A 19,003-nucleotide genomic window follows, 5' to 3' on the forward strand; every position below is an offset into this window, starting at 1 on the left:
GAGACGATACAGCACATGTGCTAAAAGCTAACATTCAGCTGGGGCTAATATTTTAACACAACATGACAAAACTCGATTAAAACACATACCTGGGAAAACAGGACCAAATGGCTTATCAGCAAACAGCATATAGCACATCGATGTCGCATTTAACGTCTTAAATGAAATAAACAGTAGTTTGGAGATTACATTCAGGCCAATTAACACACTCTTCATCATATAGTCACAAATAATACATATTTGACTCGATTACACAACCAGGAGTTGAAAGACAAAACAAGTAAACTTTTGTGAGGTTTATAATTCAAACTTGGGCCTGAAAATGATCCAAATGTAATTATTAAGACAGAGCAAACATTTATGCGACTTACCAGCAGGACGAGCTATGAGATTCTGATTATAGAGCTCCGCCCCGCAATATCATGTGCACTAACGCAAGTGACGTCACAGCCAATGGCGAGTTTCCCAATTTATGCTGAATTTAACTAACATTATTTTTAAACACCGTTACATATGTACCACATACTGTGTGAACATATAAGAGCTTCAGAATGAAAAAGACATTTCTCTCTCTCTGTGAGTGTGTGTGTGTGTGTGTGTGTGTGTGTGTGTGTGTGAGAGAGAGAGAGAGAGAGAAACTGGCAAATGAAATTATGTAGAGAATTGGGAATGAGATGTCTAGAAAGATGTCTAGTGCATTGATGAAGATAGTATAACACATTCATAATAGCAGATATTTTGTGCATAAGATTAGGGCGTGTACGTCAGCAACCCACTTACACTGACTGCATAAGAGGAAGTGTTTTGTAGCTCTTTGGAGCACTTTAATCTGAGAGAAGAGCACAGAAACATTGTGACGAGCAGCAGGAAGAGGAAAGCAGTGCTTCAGATCCAAGCCTGAAGATACACCTGATATTTCCTAGAGACGTATACGCAGACAAAGGATAAGGTAAGCTTTCTGTGTTTGTACATTCTGATCCACAGAATTCCCAGATTATTTGCTGTCATAGAGTGGTGTATTTACCTTCTCCTCAGCAAGAAATAAAATGAGAAAGACCCACATGATATTGTTCCAATCTGTTCATTGCTGTTGAGTAAGAAGCTATTAGAGGGTACCAGGGTATGCCAACCATTCACCATAGAGTGGGCTGTGAGGGTGCATAGCAGGCATTGATGTGGTGCACTGAATTTGAGAATAATTCACCCCACCCAGGTAGGCATGGTTATCATCTGGACTATTAAGCCTAGGGAGGTGTGACAGTGACCAGAATAAGTTAGCCTTGAGATAACTTAGCCTAGAGTGGGGATATTAAATGTATATTTGAAGCTCAAAAGAAGGGGAATTACTGCAAGGAGGTGAGTATTCTAGATAGTTACATGTTTGAGGTTGAAAACACCCAGAGGGGTAATGCAGCACACATGACACTTGAAGTTTGATTAAGTAACTTAAAAAAAAATGTGAACATGTATAAATAACATTAATAACATAATCAAGCTCAAATGTTCTACACACAAATATAAAAGGAAAATCCGGAGATGCACATAGACAAAACAAAAGGTCATACTGTGTCTCAGTTAATTTACCTAACAGACCTGAATCCTTTACCTTTGTCTTTGAAGCCTAGTCTTTTGATTTAGATTTTTATCTCTATTTGGCTAGCAGGGCAAATAGAACATCGTTCTCCTTTGCTTTTACTTCATGTGATTTTTACTTTAATTTTCCATGAAATCTTTTAATCCTTGCTTAGCACAGTTTCATTTGATATCGGAATGTTTTATAAACAAGTCCACACCCAAAAGCCAAGTCTGTACATGCAGATCTAACATCAGAACACACCATTTAACAAACAACGGTTAAGCCTAGTCCCATACAAAAATGAGTGTTTGAGCTGTTTTAACCCTTGTAAATGTACAAACAAACAAAAAATGTAAAATTCACTTTAAAAAAGCTCCACATTTCTATGGACAATTTGCCAGTTTAGTGTAGAATTTTTGCCATCTGTTGGAAAAGAGAGCTTTAAAAGTACAAAAGTAGTTTTAAAGTACCCCCAATCCCCCAGTTGGATTCATATCACTTAACAGTGGGGTACATGTGCTTGATCCGAGTGCATGTTTTTTTATCCCTCCAGGACTTTCCATTGATATCACAATGACTAGTCAAGGTAAAAACGTTTCTCAAATAATAATACTAATAAAAAAGATTGTTTGATTTACAATCAGTGATTGAGGAAATATGAGAGAATTCATTTCATTCATAGGTACTAAAAGAAAGCGCGATCACGAATCGTCTGACTTGAGTATAGAGTCACCACTGACTTCAGGCAAGTAAAACATGAATCTGTCTACACTTAATCTGGATCTACTAGAGTAACTAATCATTTGGTTGCCTAGAAGGTCTGCACACATTTCTTTATTTAATGTGTGCTTTAAATAATCCCCATTGTGATTTTCTTCTTCATTGTGCAGATATGGAGATCATGTTGAAGGCAAAGCAAATCATGACAAGAGTCACTGACAACTTAGTTCACACAATCATTATGCACAAAGACATCATTTCAAAGATTAAAGAAATGAATAATGTAAGCAGGAAGAAGGCAACCATTGGGATTTTTTGGAAAATCAGGTGAAGGGAAGAGTTCCCTATTAAGTGCAGTCTTGGGGAAAAAGGATCTTCTGCCGTCTGGTTGTTTTGGTGCCTGTACAGCCGTTGTTACTCAGGTGGAAGCCAATCTGACTGACTCCAACTACATAGCAGAGATTGAATTCTTCTCTAAAGAGGTTTCCTCATTTTTATTCATTTTACTATGCTTTTAGTTCTTTATAAATATGTAAATAAATCAGACTGGAAGGAAATAAAGCCTTGTTTTTTATATTGTACCTTTAAAGGAGTGGGAGAAAGAGATGGAATATCTTTTCAGAGTTTTGTCGAATGAAACTCAGGACAGGGATGATGGAACGGAAATTGCTGTAGAAAAGATCAATGCGCTGTTTGGAGCTGATGCAGATAAGAAAACATTAGAAGAGCTCAAGAAAGATGACAAATTTGCTGAGATTGAAACCCTTTTGTCTAACACTAAGAAAACAATCTCAAACACTGATGTAAGTTAATAGACTAAATATGTTTGCATAAGGAAATATAACTGCATACTCACAACTGCACATTTATTGCCAAGGTTTCACCTTTTGTCAAGGTATAATTCCCTACCTACAAGATGGAGAACAACATACCAATCATCATACACGGGTGAGAGTAATGACATCCAAATCATCACCCAATAATCAGATAATTAACGATTATATACTCTAACAAAAGTCTATATATCTATAGTGAAAATATCTATAGTCTATATGTATCACTCCACATCCACACAAAACCAGACCTTTCCCAATCCTTTTTTCCCCTTGTCTCAAGAGATGTCTGCGTACACACAAAACCACAGAAACTGACTCAAAACAGTATACATGCCAGATCAGTATGTGGAGTAAAAGAATTTGTGAAGCGTCTCTCTCTTAACAGAGCAAGTTGTTTAGAAATAAGAATCTTACTGATATATATATATATATATATATACATTTACATTTACATTTAATTTAGTCATTTACCAGATGCTTTTCTCCAAAGCAACTTACAAATGAGAATAGCAATAGTAAATGCAAGTGCCATGAGAACAACAGTTCCAGTTATGAAGTCCAGTTAAGACAAAGTGCAAAGATTTTTTTTTTTTTTTTTAATATAAATAAATATATAGAGAGAATAGAAATTAAGGTAAATTAAGTAGTATTATTACTGGGTCTTTGAAAAAGACCAAAAAGATGTGTCTTTAGCAGTTTTTTTGAAAATGGCTAAAGACTCAGTTGCTCGGATAGAGCTAGGCAGGTCATTCCACCAGCCAGGAACAGACAAGGAAAAGGTCAGTGAGAGTAATTTTGTGTCTCTTTGGGATGGCACAACAAGGCGCCATTCACTTGCAGAACACAAGCTTCTGGAGGGCGCATATGTCTTGAGTAGTGAGTTTAGGTATAGTGGTGCAGAGCCAGTGGTTGTTCTGTAGGCAAACATCAGAGCCTTGAATTTGATGCGAGCGGCTATTGGCAACAAGTGAAAACTGATGAAGAAAGGTGTGATGTGCGCTCTCTTCGGCTCATTGTTGAAAGACCACTCTTGCTGCTGCATTCTGGATCAGTTGTAGAGGCTTGATAGTGCATGCTGGAGGCCTGCCAAGAGAGCATTACAATAGTCCAGTCTAGATAGAACAAGAGCTTGGACAAGGATTTGTGTGGAATGCTCTGATAGGAAGGGTCTAATCTTCCTGATGTTGGCAAATGCAAGGTTAGGCAAGGTAAATCTACAGGACCGAGCCATTGTAGCAATATGATCTGTGAAGCTTAAACTATCATCCATCACAACTTCAAGGCTCCTGGCTGTCCTGGAAGGAGTTATGGTTGACAAACCTTATCGAATGGATAGGTTGTGATAAAGCATTGGGTTGGCACCGACCACATACAGTGCATCTTTGCAAAGTTGAGTTGGAGGTGGTGGTCCTTCATCCCAACAGAAATGGCTGTCAGGCAGGCTGCGATGTGAGCAGCAACCATCGGATCATCTGTTTGGAATGAGAGGTAGAGTTGTGTGTCATCAGCATAGCAGTGATAGGAAAAATGTTCCTGATGACAGATCCTAGTGATATAGATAGAGAAGAGAAGTGGTCCAAGCACTGAGCCCTGAGGTACCCCAATGGCAAGATGATGCAACTTAGACACCTCACCCCTCCAAGATACCCTGAAGGACCTACCTGAGAGGTAAGACTTGAACCACTGGAGTGCAGTTCCTGAGATTCTCTGCTATTTTACTACTAAGTATAGCTACAAAACAGGCAGAAATCAGAAAGATAATTAACTAATACTCTGGCATATTTTGCAATCCGATGCAATACTTCATTTATCTTATAACATCTCATGTCATTTATCTCATCTGTGGTAAATCATATGTAGAAAAAAACACAAACAAACAAAAAACAAAAACAAAAACAAAAAACATGCATTTTAGAACATTGTAGCACAAAAAGATGCAGAAGTATGAATTACCCTCTTGCGGCACATTTTGCTGCGTTTTACTATTACTTCATTAGCTATGTTATATAAGAATCGAGAGAATACTTTCACCAAGGAGAGGAGGTGATCTAGATCAGGGGTTCTCAACCTTTTGCAAGCTGGGCCCCCCCAAAGCTGGTTCATTGCAGTTGGTTATTATTATTATTATTATTATTATTTATTATTATTATTATTATTATTATTATTATTATCATCAGTAGGCCTATCATTACTAGGCTATTGCTATAATTGGGAATTGGCACCAGACCTCTGATATTAATTTATGCTTTATTATTGTTATTATTACTAGGCCTAATAGTAGGCATCATCTGCATTTTTTACAGAAGCTTGCAGGTAGGTGATGTTAATGTGAGACCTGGGCCTGCTTTGCCTTGCAAAAATCCTCAATTCTTGGCTCAATGTTTGATAAACATAGCCTCAAATCATCCTCGATTTGTGCACGATTGCGGTATTTCGTTTTGAGTGCAGTCATTTTTGAGAATCCTGCCTCACACAAATATGTCGATGCGAAAGGAAGGAGAATCTTCAAGGCAACGTCACAGAGTTGAGGGTATTCCTGCATCAATGCTGCCCAGAATGACGAAAGAGGGCAGGAGCTAAAGAGTTCCTTCAGTCTACTGTCACTCTTCAGCTCAATAAGCTGTTCCTGCATATCAATTGATAGCTCGTTTGCTGTGTGTTACATGTCATGTCTCTGTCTGCCCCTGTGACCTAGTTTCCATGTTCTGTTAATTAGTTCATTTGATTCACCTGTGCCTTGTTAATTATCCTGTCACCTAGTTTAGTTCCTTTGTTAGTCCCTTGTATATATACCCTGTGTTTCTAGTCTTGTGTTGTCTGGTATCGTTTGTGTTCGTACTATGTTGGTGTATGCTCCTGTGGATTCCTGTTTATCTCCTAGTAAAGACTTATTGTGACTCTATCTCCTCGTCGTGTGATTAGTATACCTGCAACCGTAACACTGTGTACACAAACGGATCTCGAACCCACGCAAAAGAGCGATAATCCTCTTTAAAGTATGTCGCAAATTGTTTTCTCATTGGACAGGAGAGGGGCTCACGGCAGCACCCACTGCTCGTTGAGCACAGTAGGCTTAACTGCAGAGTGATTCATGCTTTCGAGTCTCCAAACACCACAAAAGTGGATTTGTCGCTTTTGACAAAAAGTCACCAGGAGGATGATTTGTTTATTACGGAAGAGGATTAGGGCCAAGCAATAATAAAAAAAATAAAACCATCTCGAGATTAAAGTTGTTAAATTTTGAGAAAAAACTTGTTAAATTTCAAGAAAAAAGTCGAGATAAAATGTTGAGAATAAACTCGTTAAATTACGAGAAAAAAACTCATTAAAATTCAAGAAAACAGTCGAGATAAAATGTTGAGAATAAACTCGTTAAATTTCGAGAAAAAAAGTCTAAATAAAATGTTGAGAATAAACTCATTAAATTATGAGAATAAAGTCATTAAATTACGATATATATATATATCAGGGGCGTTTCCTCTGAGTAGGCAAGGGAGGCAGTGCCTCCTCAAAAAAAATAGGATGAGAAAATAATCCATATTACATATAAAACAACACAAATATTACAAATTATGACATTAAAAAGAGCGCAAGTCACGCGTATTTCTTAAGGAACACTGCCCAACAGCGACACCCGTAGGTAAAGTTACACAGAGAAGTCATGCCTCCCTTTCCTCTCATAGGAATCCATAGAAAATCATCAGAACCAGTGGGTTTTGTGGGGGGTAATTGAGAATGAATGGGGGAAAGTCACGTGAGAGGAGGCAATGTCTCCATCGCGCTATGATTGGATGTAATTGGTTATGATTGGATATGATTGGTTTGTGCGATAAATCCCGCCTCTTGTTGACGTGCGCTTTCCGCGCGTAGGTTTGACTGAACAAATAATGGCGTCAATCGGAATACTAACTGAAAAGTAAGTAAACAGATCACCCAGTTAGATATCACCGCTTTATGTCACGTCAAAATCAAACTTGAAATGGACTGAAAGCATGATGACTGCGGGGGTTTTTAGTGCAATCAGCTTGGTGAAATTAAAAATAGAATTCGTGTCTGTGACAGATGGTGTTTACAGAGCATGACTGATCCAAAATATTCTAGGTTGACAATTAAAAAGAAAAACCGTAATAAACAAATAAAATATATTGTTTAAATTATTATTGCCTTTAGTTATTATTTTGGAATGAATAAAGTAATGCTTAAAACACGGTTTTGATCAATAGAACATTACATTGTTAATGTAAAATTACAAAATAGAATTGTATTTGGTTTCTTTTTTTTTTTCTTTTTTTGATATACTGTAAAGTAATGTTCATTTAACAAGGAAGATGTGTCAACTTTAAGAGTAATGCACATGAATTTACAATGATTCATAAAAAAAAGTGCCTCCTCATTTCAGAACACCACTGCATGCCACTGATATATATATATATATATATATATATATATATATATATATATATATATATATATATATATCACGTTTATAACATATAACATTTGAATACAGTTCAGCAACATACATCACACGACCTTGCGATTGAAAATGTGACACTGATATGACAGTTCAACAAACAAGTTAATAATATTAAGTCACTTACATTTTAGACAAATAATGACTGTTTTGGTCTATTTTAGCAGCAAAAATAGATCCGATGAATCCAAACAAAGATCACAACATAGCGCATCTCACAGCAACACTCAATCGTGTTTTGAATGATTCAGTGTTTTGAACAAATCGTTTGAGTCAAAGATTCAATGACCCATTCACAAACATCTGTCTCATTCTTGATGAATCGGCCGTTTGAACGAATCGTGAATGAACGACTCAATGACTCGCTTAAAGGATTAGTCCACTTTTAAATAAACTTTTCCTGATAATTTACTCACCCCCATGTCATCCAAGATGTCCATGTCTTTCTTTCTTCAGTCGAAAAGAAATTAAAGTTTTTGATGAAAACATTCCAGGATTTTTCTCCATATAGTGGACTTCAATGGGCACCAAACAGCTGAAGGTCAAAATTAGTTTCACTGCAGCTTCAAATTGTTCAACATGATCCCAGATGTGAAATAAAGGTCTGCTGGAATTCTAATAGAGGAGAAGAAGAAGAGAGCTAGTTAAAGATGAGCATTTCTGGTTAAAACTTATATAATTTTCAATTTTTTTTCAGAAAATGAGTGATGGTTTCACTAGATAAGTTGAACAATTTGAAGCTGCAGTGAAACTAATTTTGACCTTCAACTGTTTGGTGCCCATTGAAGTCTACTATAAGGAGAATAATCCTGAAATGTTTTCATCAAAAAACTTGAATTTCTTTTCGACTGAAGAAAGAAAGACATGGACATCTTGGATGACATGTGGGTGAGTAAATTATCAGGAAAAGTTTATTTAAAAGTGGACTAATTCTTTAATAAAACCGCTTATCACCTGCATTTGCGCTCACTATCGACAAACCAATCAAATTTGTTCAAAACTTTTTTTTTTAAATCAGTCCAAACACATTTTAATTTTTATTGAGGAGTTATGTATGTACAAAACTATAACTTTTTATGACAGTAGTTTAGTGATTAAAATTCTACTGAAACGGGAGGCCTTTTGGATACATAAATTAACTTCGGTTCCGCATGGTTTAAATGTAGATTTTGATTTAAGTAAATTTTTGGAAATGGGATGACCTAATTTGATATGAATTGGATTTAAACTCTTCTGCCTTTTATATAGACTTCTGTTAGAGTGTATAATCGTTAATTATCTGATTATTGGATGATGATTTAGATGTCATTACTCTCACCATTGTATGATGATCTTTTCTATTTATGTTGTTCTCCATCTTGTGGGGAATTATACCTTGACAAAGGCCACTTGTGCCGAAACATTGACATGGTGTTCCACACACGTAAGACCTTTATTCATCTTCAGAACACAGGTTCTGAAGGTTTTTGACGAAAACATTCCAGGATTATTCTCCTTATAGTGGACTTCAATGGAGCCCAAACGGTTGAAGGTCAAAATGATAGTTTCAGTGAAGCTTCAAAGGTCTTTAAACGATACCAGACGAGGAATAAGTTTCTTATCTAGTGAAACCATTGCTCATTTTCTAAAAAAAAAAAAAAAAAAAAAAAATTGTTTTAACCATAAATGCTCATCTTGAACCAGCTCTCTTCTTCTTCTCTTTTAGAATTCCAGCAGTGTAGACACTGCTAAGTATATTACTGCCCTCTACAGGACAAAGTTTGAACTAATTGTTATGTACTTGCACAAGCATATTGTATATGACAATTTAGTTCAAACTTTGACTAATGGTTCCCTTTTTGATAAAATCAGATGGCTCAGTAAGGCCTGCATTGAGAGCAAGTTAATTTAGTCTTTCAAATGCCCAGAAAGATACTAAGGGCTTGACATTAACACCCGCCAAATGCGGGTAGATTTCAGCTGTGGCGGGTAAGACAGCCACTCCCTCTAGCCACTTTGGCGGGTTGAATATAATTTCAGCCTACAGTCAAATGAAATGTAGCTAAACTCGTCGTAGCACAAAATTACAATCCGATCACAATTCGCTGAATAAGACACAAGACTGTAAAGGACACAACAAAAGCGCTCTCTCGCGTGCGCTCTCTCTCTCTCTCTCTCTCTGTCGCGCGCGCGGTCAGTTCTCCTTGCGCCGGAACAGTCAAATACACGCACACACAGATATCAAAATGTCCATCGTGTGGACATCGATCCATCTCGCGTGGATACAGTTGGTTATGGCTTAAGTGGACGTAAACAGGTGGGTAATAATTAACCCACTGTATCTGAAAAGTTTAGGCTATTTAATTTACTATTGTATTTGTAATTTGCTTCTTTGTTCTTTTTATATAGTCAAAATATAAAACAATATAGCAAAAATAACTTATACAATTATAAAATTTATCATATTATGTTCATATTACTCACCTGTACATACCAGCTGATATACCATGTAGGCATAGTCTTGATTTAGGTGGTCAATCTGAAAGTTTGAAAGGGTTTAAAATCTTCCAAATCAAGTAAAATGACTCAAAATCAAGTAATTTTAGCATGCCAAAGTCAACTTTAATCATATAAATGTAATTTCCCAACAGCAAAATTGTGGCCAGTGAAAATGCTGAGTGGCTAGTAACTTTGGAAAACCACTAGCCACATTGGCTGGTGAGCAAAAAAGTTAATGTCAAGCCCTGCTAAGAACATATTTAAAACAGTTCATGTGACTACCATGGTTCAACCTTGTGTTATGAAGCGACAAGAACACTTTATATAAACAAAATAATGACTTTATTCAACAATATATAGCACTTGTCACTGAACTAAATGCTGCTTCAAGAAGCTTCAAAGCTTTACAAATCTTTTGTTTTGAATCAGTGGTTCGGAGTGTGTATCAAACTATCTCAAACTGCCAAAGCCTTGTGATTTCAGTAAACAAGGCTTCGTTACGTTATAAGTGTTTTGAAATTTCAATGGTTCACTTGACTTTAGCAGTGCTCCGAAAAACAGATTAGAAACAAAAGAATCGTAAAGCTTAGAAGCTTCATAAAGCAGTGTTTAGTTCAGTGATGAATGCTAGATATTGCTGAATAAAGTTATTTAGTTTTTTTGGCACACAAAAAGTATTCTTGTCACTTTAATGTTAATTAAGGTTGATCCATTGTCGTCACATGAACTGTTTTAAATATGTTTTAGTACCTTTCTGGGCATTTGAAAGGCTAAGCTCTCAATGCAGGCCTCACAAGTCATCGGATTTTAACAAAAATATCTTAAATTGTGTTCTGAAGAAGAACGAAGGTCTTATGGTTTGGAATGACATGAGGGTGAGTAATTAAAGACAGAATTTTCATTTCTGGATGAACTAACCCTGTAAGTTTTTCTTTTCTCATAAGGTATATATTTCCTTTGCTGTTCTTTTGAACACTAAATATATTTAACACATGATAGTTCATAACATTAAATGTAAAATTAATTTGTACATGAATATCCTTAACATCCTTATCCTTATTTTCTCAACAGGTCTTACAATTTGCCAATGATGTTGCATCTTATATTCAACACAGTGAGTCCAGTCCTGGTGGCTGGTACTGGCCGCTTGTGAAGAGTGTGACGATCAAGATTCCAGATTGTCATGAACTCCTTGCACACATTGTGCTTGTTGATATTCCTGGAACTGGAGACTGCAACAAGTCAAGAGATGACAAGTGGAAATCTGTACGTATATTACTGCATTCTTTTCCAATTAACCTTTTGCTAAGTGTACATAGAGTATGCAGAAAGTTAAAATGCATAATTGAGCTGTTTTAACTGAAAGCAAATAGCAAAATATTGACTTAAAATATGTCAGTGCCATTGTTTTGTCTCAAGATGCACACCAGTAATGTTTCTTTTATAGGCATATTTATAAAAACTTCTTAAATATCCTAATTGATCTAAGGCCTAATCCTGGCTTAATCTAAGCCCTGTCTGTGAAACCAGCCCATAGGTCTTTGTACCATTAAAACATGTTTGCAAGTTTAATGTCCTCTGCATTATAAACAAAGCATATATTAAATCATCAAATGGCATCATATAGGCTCTGCCTATTGGTGTTCAGTCATTTAACAGCTGACACATGCTTACACCGGATGCGAGCATCACGTCAAAAGCAAATAGAACCCATTATAATCACTGACACCAGTCCTGTCTACATTGGATACAGTATACAGATGCACATTCAGTATACACATGCACTTGAGTCTGTTGACAAAAGGGACAAATGGAAGAGTAAAGTAACCCTCGCTTTGACACGTCCACTTTAAACAGCTCATTTGCATCTCTGTACAGTATTCAGAGGGATCCCAGTGTTGGAAACAAGTGGATGATTTATTTTAATGACATTGCGGTTTGCTTTGGAGTATGTTTGTTCAGAGCATTTTCTTTTGTAAATGAGGCACAGTGTAATTGAGAGTTTGCAAAGAAACTTTTGTTAAAAAGATGAAGCAGCCAACTGTATTGTATCTGACAGCAGCTGCATCACAAACTGCAAGTAAATGATTTCATAATGCTTTGTTATTTTTTTTATGAATGTTCCCAAAACACTTACTCATATGCAATAGCGAGTTGGTGTTGATACCATTTCCTATGCAAAGACTTGGTTAAAGTCTTTTTACATTTTTTTTTCCCTTTAAGGTGTGTTTGTTTACTGACACGCCTTAAAGGAAAAAAAAATGTAACTCAAATATTATTGTGGTAATTTATAAAGTAATGTGTTACTTTACATCAAAAAAGTAATTTAATTATGTAATGCATGTAATGCATTACCCCAACACTATATACATATAAACACAATATATTATACTACTAAAACCATCTAAATATTTCCAATCTTGTAGAAACTAAGAGAGTGCTCTTTTGTGTGGATTGTAAGTGCTATTAATCGAGTAAGCACTGACAAAGACCCCTGGGGGATTTTAAAGCACTGCATCGAAGAACTGGGACCAGGAGGAGAGTGCAAACACATCAACTTCATCTGTACGAAGACGGATGATATCAATCCACGAGCCTACATAAGGTTAGAATTAGAATATCTTTCCCACTGAAGTACCGTGATTATTATTGGCAGAAATGTGTTTAGACAAGTTGAAGCTAAACTCTATATTTTTATATATATTTATATATATATATATATATATATATATATATATATATATATATATATTTTTTTTTTTTTTTTTTTTTTTTTTTTTTTTTTTTAGATCTACTCGGCTTCCTATAGATGAAATGTCAGGAGACAAGGTTTGGAAAATCTTGAACTGTATATCCTTAATATAAGTTTTCCTTGAAAGTTTGAAAGTTTGTATTGAAATATTTTTTATTCAGATTAAGTAAAACAAATACCTTTATAAAGTCATGAAAATAAACTCACTTTACATTGAGTACTTACATACAGCTTGTATAATCAACTATTGAATTAAATTTCACACTGGTATTATATTATACATTACATTAATATACTGATGTTTTTATTCTTATAAGGATCAGAAAAAAGTGTGTATACTTCATAGAAATGAATATGCCAAGACAAGAGTTAAGGAAAAGTTTGAAAATTCCGAAATCAAGGTATTTTCTTACATTTTTGACATATACCATATATACATATATTAGGATTTTCTTATCAAAGCGATAAAAGGTTGTGTTGCAAAAATGAGTACACCCTCCTGAAAGTTACTAAATAGAACTAAATACAATTTTTACTGGTGTAAGTTTAAGGCAATTTTTTGATCAACCAGTCCAACCAAAACATTTAAAGAGAAGTAATTTATGTAAGGGATAATGTACATCCAGTATAAACTCAGACTGGGTGATCATCTGTCACCACTAGTCTGTCTAATGTCATCTTAGGCTACGTCTACACGAAGCCGGAACTTAACATATCCAATCCTCGTCTCAAGAAATATCTGCATCCACATGAAACCACTGAAACGACTCAAAACGATGTAGTATACATGCCAGACCAGTATGTGGTGCTGTAATTCTGCCACAGAGATGCACTTAAAATGAATAAGACTTGGAGCATGTGCATAAACCGTGCGCACTGTATACAAACTATATTAAAGCTTAGAAATAATGCTTTATTTTGGCTCAGTAGCTTCTGCAGCACGAACATAAGCATCTAGAGTCTGCTATTGTTGTTGTTGTTTTGTGCTGTTAGCGGCGTCTGACTAGGGTCGACACGTGGGGTGATTACATCATCATTTCAAAAAATATACGGATAGGCTGTACACACGAAAACGCAAAGACGGTGTTTTCAGATTTATCCACTCTGGGACCCGGTTTCAAAAAATAGCGGTTTCATCTTTCGAAAACGCCGGATCCGTGTGGACAAAACATCTATCTGATACAAAATTTGTGCATATTCACAAAAACGCCTCTCCGTGTGGACGGGGCCTTAGTTTCACTTTCATGGACCTTTAGTTTGTATTTCATTAGTTCCTGTTTTCCTCTGTTCAGTTTTCCTTCTACTTCTTGGTTGTCATGGTCACTAATATGATTTGACATCATGTTTTAGCTGTGTTACCCTCATTATCGTCTGTATATCAGTTCATGTGTTTTCAGTGTTCTTTGTCCGGTCTCGTTTCATGTGACGTGTGTATACCCTGCTGCCTGTTTGGGTTAAGTCTGTTTGGATTATTCTATTTAACTGTGTTTGGAACTTTATTCATCTTCATCCTGATTTACCTACCTACACACACCTGTTACAGAAGACCAGACTGAAAAAAGATTTAGCAGCGCAGCGATTGCCCAGAAGGGTACCATCACCATGGAGTTCTGCCGTCTCGCAGTTCTCTCCTCCTATGACAATGAGACTTTCAGAACACTTTACTGGATCTGGGACAACTTCTACCACCCTGTTCCAGACACCCGAGGACTTTGCTGTAGGGATGCTGTCCTCAAGTGTCTGGAAAGCGTGTACCCCCAGTCCAGTATTCAGCCGGACCCAGAGCCCAGCCCATCACCACCCAGATCGATGTTGCCTGAGCCCCCCGTAGACTGGAAGCTTCCACCTGCCACGACGAGTAAACCTGAACCGGAGGAGGGGAAGACAGAGCACCCTATCACCCCGGAGCCGAAGTGTGATCTGGCAACAGAGTCCATTGCCGTGGGAGTCCTCATCGAGTTGGGGATGGAGGGGATGGAAGTGAGCCCCGCCCAGCCCCCCGCCACTGAGAGTGAGTCCCCGCTGGACCTTATGTACATTTTTGATTTTGTAACGTGTAGAGAGAGAAATTCCCTGTGCCCCTTCATCTCTTCGGAAATTCCATTTTTAGCCTTGTTAACCTCGCCCAGCCTCCCTCTCCCAACACCACTTCAAACTGCCATCAACTATTCTCTGTTTTTTGTGGGATTTTGTTCAGTTCTCCAGGTTCCTCACCAGTCCTCAGTCAGTTTGTCCACCTGGTCATCCTCATTCCCCATCGGTCCCACTGTGCAACTTCTACCTCCTTTCGGTGGCATGGCTACACTGTGGACCATCTGTGAACCTCCTCCGCCTGGGTGTCATGAGCCTGGGGCTTTGCCTTCAGCCTCGGAGTGCGCTGGTCCACCTTGACCAGCTGTCCAGACTCCTATGCCTTTGCTCCTCACCCCCTCAACTCCAGCATGGACCATCGGCCCCTCTGTCTCACCGGGCTACCTTGGCACTTCGGCTCCACCTGGGTCAGTCCACGATACCACGATACCAGATGACACAATTAAATAGCTGTACACAAAATATTGATTTGACTGACTTTTAATGTTTTATTAGCCCACCAAATGCAAAGCTTCCACAAGGAAAAAATGTTCCTAGCAAGCGTAGGAACTACTTCAGTTACCCGGATGAGCCTGTGTTATGTTTTCGGTTGTTCTCAGGGAATAACATACCGCTGGATGGCATGATCAGAATTAAAGGGATATGTGGCAGTGTAAGTAAATTGAGGGAATTCAACTATCTAGATGACCAACTACGCCACCCCGGGGGCCTACTACCGGGGATCGCCCTTCACAGTGAAATACCTTAGACTCACAGGTCCGGTTTGGCTGACTCAGATATCAGATGACAAGGTTTCAAGTTCAACAATGATCTTTATTTGACATAAGAAATTCCACTTTAATTCAATAAAACAGTCACTCTCACACAAGTTACCAGATTCAGAATTGGGGGTTGGCCACGCTAATCCAAGGGAACCAGCAATCACATGTGTACACTCACTCCACAGCACGCCACACCTCACTGTGATTCACTGCGTTCAGGAGAAAAAGACCCACCACCACAGCAACGAGAGACACTGGTCCTCTGCAGCGGACTGCCCCAATTCTGAAGAAAACAAAACACACTAAAACAACCACTGACAAGGTTGATTTAAAAACAATAAAAAAAACAAACATGCATTACAACTTCAACCAATATGCAAGTTCACCAGGTCAATCCTACCAAACTGGTCAAGGGACTGCGTCCAGTCCCTAAGATAACCAAGTGGATATCTGGTTAGAAACAGGTAGCCAACAATATGATCACAAACAAAACAAAGAAAAACACATATACAACTAACTTGCATCAACAAGAACAAAACAAAAATAAATAAATCAATTTAAATCAACCACAAAAGACAAAATATGTATAAATCTCAAACTCAGAAACACATCAGAAGAAAACATAAAACAAAATAACTAAACCAAAAACAATCCACTTAGAAACGAACAAACAAAGAAAAACAGAAAGGCTTGGTGACCGTTAAGTGGCCAGTGACCGGTTTCACACCACTTTAAAACGTTAAATTTCAGTTTGTTACTCACGCAAGTTCAATTGATAAAAGCCAAACCAAACCTCAGTCCATCCGATTCAGCAGGTGTTGAATGCTGCAAATACAAACGATTAATAATAGTCACGATGTAACACGACACGGCGTGAAACTAGTGTACAGCACGGAGAAACCAGTCCAGTTCAATGAGAGAACCATAGGCTGCGATCCAGTCGTCCTTACTTCACGGGAACGAAGCAACGATCGCGGTGACGACAAGGTCCAATTACACAGTATAGTAGAGGCAGAGCGACACAGTCAACACAACAGGAAACCATACAGCAATGGAAACAGATTTAGACGAGACAGAAAGCCCACTGTAATGTCACTTGCATGTTGGTCCGCACCTTAAACGTAAAATACACAACATAAGGGTTAACCAGCAGGCTGCTAATAATCATACTGTTATATGCTCAAAACAAAACATACCTGCAATGCGGCTCACGTGGCACACAACTGTTGCGTGCTAAACGCATTATAGAAACAGACGGCATCCAACAAAGCTCCTCAGTCCACCCTTTAACAGAAAAAAAAAACCTCCCATGAAACCCTGTATAATAAACCCACAAACAGACCGTAATCACTGCCAACAGCTCCTACCTCAAACATCCACACGCCCTGCCGGAAGTAAGATGACTCGCTACCTGAGACAGAGAAGACGCACACACATAGCGCCCCTACGGGGGCATTTATACACCACCAAATGAGTGTAATTAAAGGGGCACACCTCTTATTTGTAGTTTCTGTCAAAAGTAGACAGAACTGCTACAGATAGTTCACCCAAAAATGAAAATTTGATGTTTATCTGCTTACCCCCAGCGCATCCAAGATGTAGGTGTCTTTGTTTCTTCAGTAGAACACAATTGATGATTTTTAACTCCAACCGCTGCCGTCTGTCAGTGGTATAATGCAAATCAGCGGGAACTTGGACTATAAGAGTAAATAAAACTTGCTTAGACAAGTCCAAATTAAACCCTGCGGCTCGTGACGACACATTGATGTCCTTAGACACGAAATGATCGGTTTGTGCGAGAAACCAAACAGTATTTATATCATTTTTTACCTCTAATACACCACTATGTCCAACGGCATTCATCACTCGATTCGTGAGGTCTGATCACGCTCTGATTGAAGTATATGCACGAGACATCACTGCCGTTGTCAGAGCGTGATCAGACCTCACGAATCGAGTGATGAATGCAGTTGGACATAGTGGTTTCGTTTCGTGTCACCCCGGACATCAATGTGTCGTCACGAGCCGCAGGGTTTAATTTGGATTTGTCTGTCGTGTTTTATTTACTCTTAGTCCAAGTTCCCACTGATTTGCATTATACCACTGACAGACGGCAGCGGTTGGAGTTAAAAATCATCAATTGTGTTCTACTGAAGAAACAAAGACACCTACATCTTGGATGCGCTGGGGGTAAGCAGATACACATCAAATTTTCAGTTTTGGGTGAACTATCCCTTTAAGTATTCCTCAGAGCCATGTAATAATGTCTTAGAGCCAGCAAAAGCTATGAAAAGAGTAACTGTTTATCTCACAGAGTAAGATACAGAAGTGACATGCATGGTTGTTGTTCTCACTGGAGCTACCCACTGTAGTCAAAGTACAATAAAGTCAATTAGAATTTTCCAAGGCCCATATTTGCAAAATATAGACTTCTGGGAATCCATACTCTGGTCCAATGAGACCAAGTCAATCATTTTGGATCTAACAGCATCCAAACTGCTCTGGTGTTGCTAGAGGAGGAGGAGTAAAGTGAGAAGTGCCTGATTCCCACATTGAAGTTCAGTAGTAGTAAAGCTTTTTTATAAGGATGTATGAGTGCTGAAAGTGTGAGGAAGTTGTGCTTTATCAATGCTGTCATAAATTCAAACACCACTGTGTGATGTAAAACTTGAAACAGAAGATGCTACCCTTTCCTCATTTTTTCAACATGACAATGATGGAGCATACTCCCAAGGTGAAAAACCTTCTGTGGACAATTATTTCATCCACTCTTAAAGGATTAGTTCACTTTTAAATAAACTTTTGCTGATAAATTACTGCCTAATTTCTTCCTCTGTGTATTCTGGTTCAAAAAAGTAGGGCAGGGCGAAAAATTCCATCTCATCTTCTCCTCGAAGTTCAAAATCATCCGACATTGTATATATGACATTGAATATTACTAATGTCACATACTATTTAGGATGTATAGTATGCACATTGAGACGCAGGCTTAGTATTTGCACGTTCAACTTGTAAACACTGACTCAGTACTTCCACCTACGTCAAGTGTGACCTTCTCAACGTAATTGTGTATTACGTGACGTCATGAACGCGCATCGCAGAACAGAGCAAGGCGAGCATTTGTGCTTATAAAACTTAAAAGTTTTTTTTGTTTTTTTTTTAAATGACCGATCGTTTCGCTAGATAAGACTGTTAGGTATCGTTTAACCCTTTCGCACGTAAGTTTCAAATATTCTGGCTGACCCCCCAGCGTGAGTTTTTTTAAGGTGACCGTTATTTAGAACGTATCACTTTATGGTTTCCATGGTGACGCGT

The 19,003-nt window shown here is 37.9% G+C and overlaps 1 long non-coding RNA gene and 1 pseudogene across 1 annotated transcript; both read left to right on the forward strand.

Moving 5' to 3' along the window:
• The first annotated feature begins 835 nt into the window (after positions 1-835).
• LOC125275741 lies at positions 836-2,321 on the forward strand. The gene is made up of 3 exons (XR_007186497.1): positions 836-949; positions 2,130-2,162; positions 2,259-2,321. It is a non-coding gene; the product is annotated as an uncharacterized LOC125275741 (long non-coding RNA).
• Positions 2,322-2,468: 147 nt separating this feature from the next.
• Positions 2,469-19,003, forward strand: part of LOC125276255 — a 32,263-nt pseudogene continuing 15,728 nt past the window's right edge.

The sequence above is a fragment of the Megalobrama amblycephala genome, linkage group LG9 (genome assembly GCF_018812025.1).
Source record: "Megalobrama amblycephala isolate DHTTF-2021 linkage group LG9, ASM1881202v1, whole genome shotgun sequence".
NCBI lineage: Eukaryota > Metazoa > Chordata > Actinopteri > Cypriniformes > Xenocyprididae > Megalobrama > Megalobrama amblycephala.